Source organism: Diadema setosum, chromosome 10 (assembly GCF_964275005.1).
Source record: "Diadema setosum chromosome 10, eeDiaSeto1, whole genome shotgun sequence".
Taxonomy (NCBI): domain Eukaryota; kingdom Metazoa; phylum Echinodermata; class Echinoidea; order Diadematoida; family Diadematidae; genus Diadema; species Diadema setosum.
The window spans coordinates 35,169,221-35,179,474 of record NC_092694.1 but is presented as its reverse complement, the minus strand read 5'-3'; the positions used below and the strand labels follow the sequence as shown (position 1 = coordinate 35,179,474).

General features: G+C 39.7%; 1 non-coding gene across 1 annotated transcript; it reads right to left on the bottom strand.

The window, feature by feature from the left end:
- Nucleotides 1–9,559: 9,559 nt before the first annotated feature.
- LOC140234544 (U2 spliceosomal RNA) lies at nucleotides 9,560–9,748 on the bottom strand. The gene has a single exon (XR_011901634.1). It is a non-coding gene; the product is annotated as a U2 spliceosomal RNA (small nuclear RNA).
- Between the last annotated feature and the right edge of the window lie 506 nt (nucleotides 9,749–10,254).

Below are 10,254 nucleotides of genomic sequence, written 5' to 3'. Positions count from 1 at the left end.
TCCTTTCGAACACATTGAACGTTTCCCGTATTTTCTCTTCAAGTCCTTTGTTCCTTCGGAGTGTTTATTATGCTGTGCTGGTGATCTCACTACGTGTACACATGTTAAAACATTTTCTCTCTGTTTCCCGCAACAGCCTTGTTTTGTGTAGCTATGATTTTTAAGCCTATATAACTATCTCACGACCTCACTGATAAAACACCTTTCAGCTTTTGGCAGATCTTTAATGCGGGATTGCACAAACACAGTCAAAAATATTTCAAAGTGTCTGTTTGTCTATTTGATTAATAACGTATTTGCTTTTGTTTGTTACAGTGATGACACCAAGCATCATATTTTCTCCCGCTGTTTATCAAAGAATCAAAGTGTTGATAGTTTGAAAATTGAAATTTGTAGATACTTCTTGACCGTACCTTCTGAAATCACGTTTCAGTTATGGATATTACTCCAAAATACTGATGGAAGCATGATATCTCACATTAATGAACATTGATTGATAATAGTATGTGCGGTTCAATGATCAGGTCTAGGTTTTTCAACCTCGTTAAACACACAAAATCAACAATGACGACATCAGTGTGCATTTCAGAAAAGATGTTAGGATGGCAACTCTTGCTGGAATAGCCACTTCCAGTGGCAACAGCTAATCAGGAAGCTGGATTCTTGATGTTGCTGTGACGATTGCCATTCCAGCGAGAGTTGCTATCCGTGTCAACTTTTTTTTTTCCTGGGGCCCAGGAGTTGTTATGGTAGGGGGAGTGATGATGGTAATAAAAACGCGAGAAATAGCAACAACAACAGCAACAATAAGAGAGTGAAAAAAGAAAGAAATCGTGAAATACGGAACGAAATAAGCTGTTACATCCACCAACTGTCAGACGACTGTCCATTAATTTTTCGAAAACAAAGGAAAACTGTCAGAAATGTAAGTAATTCATAAGTTGAAAAATCGAGCAGTAAAAATTTGATTCCATTGATTTTGATTTAAAAAGATAATGTCATACGATCCACAGCCATCTGTTCGAAAGAAAGTATTGAAGAGTTTGTTCGCAAAAACCGATAAGTCCATTTTTGAAGATTTTGAAGTACGGTCTCTGTCATAAAGTACAAAATAATACCTTTTAAATGATATATTGGTCACTACATATAAAGGTACATTTTTTTTAAGTTAAGGTAAAAAGAAGCAAACATTTTCTTATTATTCTCTTCATTTTTCTTAACTTTAATCGCAAATATCTCCATTTTGCAAATATGGACTTACCGGTTTTTGCGAACAAACTCTTCTATTTCTCTCTCTCTTTCTCGGTATGACATATGTACTATATACCTATATGTAATTAACAGTCCCTTTGTCTATCTTATATCTACACATTACCTCCCTCTCTCATTCTATCTCTCCTTATTTAATCTCCGATCAGTCGTTTTTGTTTTCACTCTCTACAGAGCTTTGCGACTGCGTCATACATGTCATACATGCGGTATTCTCTGCAGCGGTCGGAAGTATCCTATCTCTCGGTATTTACCTGTTGGCAACGTATTGCATTGTCAGAAGGTACTTACCTTTGGAGATCGAAAGTAACTACTGATTTTCCTTTCCTTTTTTAATCAACCTCAAAGGTTCCCTCCGGTTTTCTGCATGCTTCATCGAAACTGACTAAGCATAGTTAGCATTCCTCTTCAAATGCCGTAAATACAGTATCCCGTTTGTTTGTTTGTTTGTTTGATGAGACCAGGATCTATCGCTTTTCATCTACCGTGAACGTTACATTTTTAACCTTCAATATTATAAGCCTACTGTTTCATGTCTTGCCTTTGGGCAGAATTCAAAACTGCACACTGGTTGTTGCTATCTTACAAATTCAAACAGTATATCCTTCGATAATGGCAATGTCGGGTTAATTATTGTCATTCGACATGTTCATCACAAACGGTTTCAATGATAACGACACCCATATTATTCATATTAATAATCCAGATACTTCACTTTCAGATGCAAAGGACGACGTACAGAAGGCCGTACTCCTGCCTGGCGAACTAATTCCGGATCAGCTACGTTCACTCCACAAATAACGGAAGTCATTTCTGGTTTACCTGACTCCCCTACGAGAGAGTTACAGGCGAGTACGGAACGACCCAGTGATACAGAACAGAGAGCAAGCACTTCGAACCCAAGTGATGGCGGATTGTCATTACAAATCAGTGACAGTCCGGTCTCTCAGAATCTCGCCATCGAAGCTAACCCGTGTGGGTACCAGAGGAAACATCATGCCTACCAGAAGCAGATCTTCGTAACACCCGACACAGATGAAGAGCTCCAAGAAGACGCATCCGCCATGCTACCAGAATCTCCCTGTAGACTGAGTGAAGAAATCCCACACGTATATGACGTTCTGGAGCAAACATGTCTATAGATGCTTTCTCAGTAACGAGAGCGATGTTCAGGATGCGAAATGGAAATAAAATCCCGATTTGAAAGAAACAGAATTATGGAGAAGAAGGCCCACAGACGTTGGTAACAAGAGCCCTGGCACTGACCACATAAACAAGAAGAACGCTTTCCAGACTTTGTACCTTTAAAAGCATTCGTTTGTTTTCTTTCTCGTATTTGCTGTTACTTTGTAATTGAATTCAGCAATAAGTTGGCCGTGATTGTGAAATAACCAGTCCCACTGCAAAGAAACTTACACGTTCCAGTTTTCTCTGAAAACTATTAGTAAAGCGACATTCACAGAACAGAATTTGCTGTCAGTTAAAAATGCCAGACGAGAATAAGATGTCGGCCCGATAAGGTCAGTTATTGTTCTTCAAAGCCAAGAAATGCCATGGAAATCTAATTCATCCATTCAAAATGATTCGGGAACGATGAATTTCTTGAATGTCTTTATTTTATGAAAAAACTAAATCATTGGTAGTATATCTAAATGATGAAACCTAATGTTCAGGCGGAGTATTTATATTTATTACATTTGTGGACAAATAACATTTGGTTGAAACTCATGTGCCCATTCGACTACGAGTTTTACGAAGTAACTGCATTATCAAGCAACCAGCTTGCTTCAGTGGCATTTACCAGTGTTTTGGTGTGATTTCAATGAAGGCCTGTTTTTTGTTTCTTTATCTATTCGAAAGTACGAACTTAAACATAGAGTCGATTCAAGCCAACAGTCCTATTTCACAAAATGTTAAATTCAGTTGCAATAGATAAAGCAAAATCAATAAAACATCAATAATGGAGGACGGTTTAAACAAATCTGAGATAACATAAACGGATTACGTGGTTCTTTTATGGGTTTTCTAAAAACAGTGACAGTGTAACTACCCAAATATACACATTCGTTGAGGTAATGATGTCATAGTTTCATTTTTTTTTACTTTAAAAAAATCTTCAATTTTTTAATGTTAGAGCATTTTTTTTTCACAGTTCCTTTATGCACAGAACAATGAGAGTGTTACGGACAAGTTCAAACTTTCAATTTCCGTGTTTGCCTTTGTGTCTTTCAGTCCTCGATCTTGTAAAATGTCTACCATCTTGTTATCTGATTTTATAACTCTTATAGTAATTCTCAAAAAACGACATGAAGCATGGTGTGGAATCGCACTTCAAATGAAGCAGGATGATAAAAACTCGAGATCTGCAGCTGTTAATACTGCTGCATGACTTCTAATGAAAGAGACGCAATAATACGGTTATATTATATCAGTTCAAGTAAAAACATATTCCAGCTAGCTTTTGTTCAAATCATTCTCGTATCTTAAGGAAAGAAACTGTCATTAGTATCTAAGTGGGGTATAAAATTTTACAATGTAATCTGATAACTAGTAAGACACATGATCTCACTTTTCTCACAATTATTCATAGAATTAGAGTGTACTAGTACATAAACGATGGTAGTTGGAATCACTTTAAATTTAACGTTGTACAAAAATAATAACAAGTGGCTCCTGGGAAAGAAATGTAGTTTCTAAATTAATGATGTGCTACATGACTCAAAAGAAAAATACAACATTTGATAAATCAAGGATTGTACAAAGATATTTTGTCACTGTAAATAAATTGTACAGTTGCACTATGGTCTAATGATAATCATTCATCAAACTGTGGCTCAAAGAGAAGTTCTTATTGATGAGGATATTGATTTGTCAAAAACAAAAATATTAAAAGTAAAACTGGACAGAAACTACAATAAATAAGAAATAAAAAAGCGTTATCATTTTTTTTTCTGACAGAACCTTGATTTTTTTGTCTCATTTGCAGCAAATCAATTTCTCCGTGAAATTCAAATCGAACGCACACAAATTACAATACCAACACAGGCCCAAGATAGATACATAGTGAGAGATAAAGGAGAGAGAGAGAGACAGAAAAAAAAAAGTCACCTTGCAATAAGGAGAAAGTTTGCTGTATCCAGTGGTATCTAGCATGGAGTCGTGGGGCTAAATGTCTCTTGTCTCGGTTGTATTGATGTAACAGTTTAGTTTTTAGTAGGTAGATTGGCATGCTGTGTTGCAAACTGGAAGATCATTAAATGTTAAAGTCCGTTTATCGTTTGAATATTGTTGTAGGTGTTGTCTTTTGTGTTGTTTTTGAAAATGCGTCTAGCTATTAACTGCGTTGACACGAGTACTGTCGATGGTGTGTGCGTGCAATAGAACCAATAGAAACCCTACTCTGTAGGGACTCTATGCATTTAAACATACCATACGGCTTAGTCTACAGAAATTTAACAACGAAATGCGACCATCACAACGTTGGCGTTCGCTCGTGCTTGTCATGGTATGCACGTCATGAGTCCGACACCCACGAGTCATACAGCCCATGAGTCATTCAGCCCATGGGTCATACAGCACACGAATCATACTAGCCCCTGGAACGAGCTAGACACTAAAAGAATAAGGCCCACGAGCTCGACATCACGATAAATATGCCGAAGAGCTAAACGGTCCACAACCTTGACACTATAGGCAAATGGCAACACACTAGGCAAATAAAGCCCACAAGACCGACATTATTATCACGCAGTGCCGGTCTTTTATTCAATTTATCCAAAAAGTTCACAATAAAGCCATTGTCTGCCCAAAGGTACAAGTTTAGTGCAACTATTTGGAACATTACTAATTATTGTTTGAAACTTCCGGCTGAGATGCAGCTCACAAACTGGCGTCTACATGGATTTTAAGATCTCCAAGAATGACATCTGATGGAGAGACCGGTTTCCAAACAGTTGATCAGGCTCGTCTAGAAATTGTCGAGTGGTGGACCTATTCCCCATTGATAGTATGGCCGATAAACGTATATCATATAATAACTATCTACATTCATATTCAATATGAGCAAACTCAAACGTTTTAGAAGCTGGTTTTGACAGTTGAGATATAAGGTGTAATAATAACAAAAAAGGACAAATAAATAAAACACATTTATGCGGCAAGAAAAAAAAAAAGGCTGTAGATACCTCATCGATCACTTCCTCCACTTGTGATCATAATCATAATGAAGACAGCTTTTAGCATTGATTATAATGAAGGCCTATAAATCGTATCAGAGCAATTACCCCCCAAGGACAACGTTATTGCCCTCCGGCTAACTACTGGTTAGTGGTAAGATTAGAGTAAAGATTAGGGTTAGGGTTGGTTTAGGATTAGAGTTTGGGTTCAGGTTAAGATTAGGTTCAGGATTGGGATTAGGATGAGGGCCGGGGAAGGTTCTGGGGTAATTGCCCAGGGGGTAATTGCCCTAGACTGCTACAAATAGTGTCTGGTTTCGCCAAAAAAAAAAAAAAAAAAAAAGAATAGATCTAAGACCCTGTAGCGCGCGAAATTATGCGATTACATAGATTTTCATTTACTGCCCAACGGGGTACACTTTGAAATGTACCCCCTTAGCTGAGCTCCCTGGTGGAAACATTATTAGCGAACCTCCTCGTAGAGGTATTTATTATGAGCTCCTTCGTGGAGACATTATAAACGTAGCAATGTGTATGTTATAATAATGTTGATTTGTTTAAGATTTAAATATTTTGGTCTGATCTGATATCAGCATTGTTTGGGGGCAAATAATTTTTAAAAGGACCCCATTTTTCTCTTCTTTTCTTCTTTTTTTAAGCAGCAGCAGCAGCAGCAACAACAACAACAACAACAACAATATTTTGACAATCAGGAATAGAGCCCGGCAGTGTGGTTATTGTGCATTGCAACGTAAGCTCAGCGCGATAACGGTCGACTCGACCAATCGATATTCTCCGTCTGTGTGTGCGTACTTGTACAGACAGCAGTGATATCCAAGCCAGGCCTGCCTTCCCACTCCACGGTACCCCCACTCCACCGGGATTTAAACAGGGCTTTCACTGTGACATTTCTTAACTTGACATTTCTTAACAATACACAACTCCTGCAAATTAGTTACTTCTCTCAAAAATGTTGCACCCCCCCCCCCTCTCTCTCTCTCCCTCAGACTCTCAGTGTGCATGGCATAAGTACCCCTACTCTTATTTTCCTTTCTTTGCTTCTCCTACATCTCTTCCCTCGAGTTGTTCAGCAGTTTGCGAAGATTAAGAAGTCAGTCACTCTCTTCGATGCATTTTCCCTCAACCCCTAACCCACCCCCCCCCCCAAAAAAAAGGGTTTTTTTTGCCAACATAACAGTACAACCATCACATGCGACATGCGGCATTGGTTCGCACAAGCTAACGACGCCAGACTTGTTTAACAAAGAAAATATTGAGGCAAAACTGGTACGCCTGCAAATTGTCAAATTTTACTCCAAAATGTACACGTACAATGTATGCCTAAAAAAAAAATAATAATAAATAAATAAAAAATAATGTGTAGAATAATGCGGTAAAAACATGGTATTCGTTGGTAACGACGAAGATGCAAAATATTAGACAAAACACGTTCGCCGGAGTGGCAATCTTAGAACTTTACCCGATCGGGGTCAGGCTGGAAACTCGGACTCGTTGACAACTCGGCCTCACTTTTACGGCGGGTCCGAGTTGTCCCTCTGGATTGTACAGTGTTGTACTATGGGAGCGCTTCGCGATCTGGCTGGTCGCAGATGCCCCGAGTTGATACAACGCGCTGATCAAATAACCTATTTGGCGCGCCTACGTATAGAACATGGCGATCATGAACTGCGTGTTAATTGTCTGAAGTAAGGCCGAGTTTTTCCGAAGGCCGAATTAAGCCCATGTACCATTATGCCTCTCTCGCCACGATTTCAGGATTTTCTCAGATCGGGAAGGATCGGGTAAAACATGAGCCGATCTGGACACAGTACGATATTAGAACGCTCTGAGAACGCTGTATTTACAACTAACACGTGCTTTCTACGCTCTTACTGCGATTATCGGGAATGAGACATTATAATTTCTGCCGCTGCAGTTACGCTTTAGAACCATGTAACTACGCTGTCGGTACTATGTTCCCGGTGTTATCCGATCTATGCAAGCTGTATTAACGCTTTGAATGATCTATGTGATCTTATTACGATGTTCCCCTGTCCAGAGAGCTGAAAAGTGCCCGATGTGCCCGATGTACCCCGATTCGGATGCCGATCCTCCGTGTCAGTCAACTTATTACCATGCAGAACCACAGAGATATACTGTGGACCTCGGAGAGGCTCCTCAACTCACGGTTCTTCTGCAGCAATTCCTTATTAACCAAAGACTTGCTGATCTTTCCAAGGCTTTTTTTAATGTCCTTACTTTTATAGTACGTCTTCTTCCTGTTGTAGATGATTTCATACTCTTCAATATTCTACCATGTCCTCTTTTTCCTCCTCTGTTGGCATCACATGCAGTCTCTCTTTCTTCGTCTTGTGGATAGCAGCTGCTTCGCTGCTTTTTTCTCTCCTTTGTCTTCATCTATTCATTTCTTCTTCCTCGTCTTCCAAAGTTTGCCCTCCTTCTTCTTCATATTCAACCTCGACAGGTGCAGCGACAATGTTCTCATCCTCCTAAACAGTTTTGCCTCTCGATTGGTTTGTCTTTCTTCTGGCAGACATTTTTGCGCCGAATTTTCCTGTGGGATCGGCTGCGTCCCTTTTAGAGCGGCGAGAGCGGAAGCCGTGCGTAATTGAGTCTGCAAAAGCGTAGGAACAGCATCACCAAAGCGGAAACAGCGTAATCAAAGCGGGAATGAAGCGTCCTGAGAGCGTCGTAGATCAGGCCTGTATTCTAAACGAGAGCAGAGAACGTAGTGATGAAGCGGGAAGGTCGTGGTTTGATCAAAGAAGAGCGGCGCAGCAGGGGGACACGTCGGTGTCTAGTTTACTTCCCATTCTTTTGCAGATGTTACTACGCTCAAACATACCTTGTTACGCTCATCTCGGGATGGTTACACTGTCACTACGCTCTCCCATCTTGCCTTACGATTCAATATAGGTCAATTTTGATCGGGGAGCTCGGGTATAAATTTTTTACAGGTTCAAATTTCTTCCCGTTGAGAAAAATTGCACGCTCCAACCCCGTCCGCTAAGCGCCGCTGCTACGATGCCTCCGATCCCCGTACGCTTTTGCCACTCTCTCCTGATCTGGCCCGATCTGCTAGCTCGGGATAGATCGGGGTTCAGATCGTAATAGTGGAACGGGGGTTCAGACCGGATCCTCTTGAAATAAAAGTTGTTATACCGACTTTTATTATTCTACACATTTGATCTCAAAATACTCCAAAACAATTCATCATCCCGGCAAATGGCGTCAGCCAAGTTAGTTTCTTGGTAGACTCTGTCGATATATTGCAAGCAAATATAAAAAGGTGAAAGACGGGTTCTTAGATCCTTACCAGAACTGTGTTTTTCCTTTAAAGCTGCTCAATGTAGAGTGAACTAGCGCCCTCTTGAGAGAAGCCCTCTGCATGGTCTGATGATAATTCCCGCATTCTCCTCCGCTTTAATCGACGATAATCGCAACTGCACGTTCACATGTATTGAATCCCAACAATCGAACCATCTTTGATAATGTTGTAAAAAATATCAGACAATGTGTCATAGTAATAGATTATTTTTCTACTACTTTTCTTTCATAATTATTGCTTGGACACGTCCATTAAAAGAACACACACCAAAAAAGAAAATGACTTTCAAACCAAAATTGTATCAGCGGCATCATTCGACTGTCAATCACTGCTAAAGGACAACGTATTGATAAACAAAAGACCCTAAAATGCACCTTCTCCTGGACTCAGCAAAAACTAAAATGTTTCCCTGCAATATCTTAAGCTAACCTTATTCAGTAACACTGGGAACATGAGAGCTACACGTGTATGCCAAGTCTGCGCGGAAATGTGCAGCTGTCCATGCCTTTTGTTTTGTCATATTATTACTTTACACGATTGACAGATGGTTTCACCGACATGGTAAGTCTTGGTTTTGAATTTGTGTGTGTGTGGGGGGGGGGGGGGGGTCGGGGAGGATCCAAGTAGCCTGAAGAAAAATAGTTATACATATACAAAATACTTATATGACACGTATTCGGGTTTTCATTTGGCAACATAAGTGATGTTGAGTATCATGATTCAACACAAGTCAGCATGCATTTGCATTGCATAGTTCCTTTAATCATGATCTTCTCTTCAAAAAGAAATATATACTTTATCACAGGAAGACAGGCATAAGTAGGCTTCCTTTCTTATTATTTCACGAGCTATCACGACACGGAATAACGTACCGATTTGTGAATATGTCAGATTGTTATTAAGCTGAAAAGAACAGATACTACACATGATCTTAGCCAAAAGGCCGAGAAGCGATTGTTCGATTGTTCGATTGCTCTTCTTTGTTCTTATTGTAATTCGATGCCATTAACCTCGAAATTAGACGAAGTCACTTTTCTACATTGTCTCAGACCCTGGTAGCGCTCAATACATCTCTTGATACTTTGACAACGACCAGTTTCAACGACCAGTGGATGAAAGAGCACGAATTGAGTTCTTATACGTTCTGCTGCTTGATGGCATGTACACATAGAAAGGTGGGGTGCGAAAAGTTCAATTCGGCGCCTTGCCCTCCTCAAGTTTTGTGACGCCGAGACGGGGCGCCACCTTTTGAGATGGCCGTTCAACTTCGGAAGAGTGACTTCGTTGACAAGCTGCGGTGACCGTCGAGCGTGCTCAAAATGTGAGTATACAGATTTTTGTTCAATAACAAAATACCTATTCTTTTATTTCTTTTTTTAACAGATATAGTACTTGTCCATAGATAATCATACTTCCTCATACATTTCATTTTTATGAAAAAGAAGATAAAAATCCAATGAT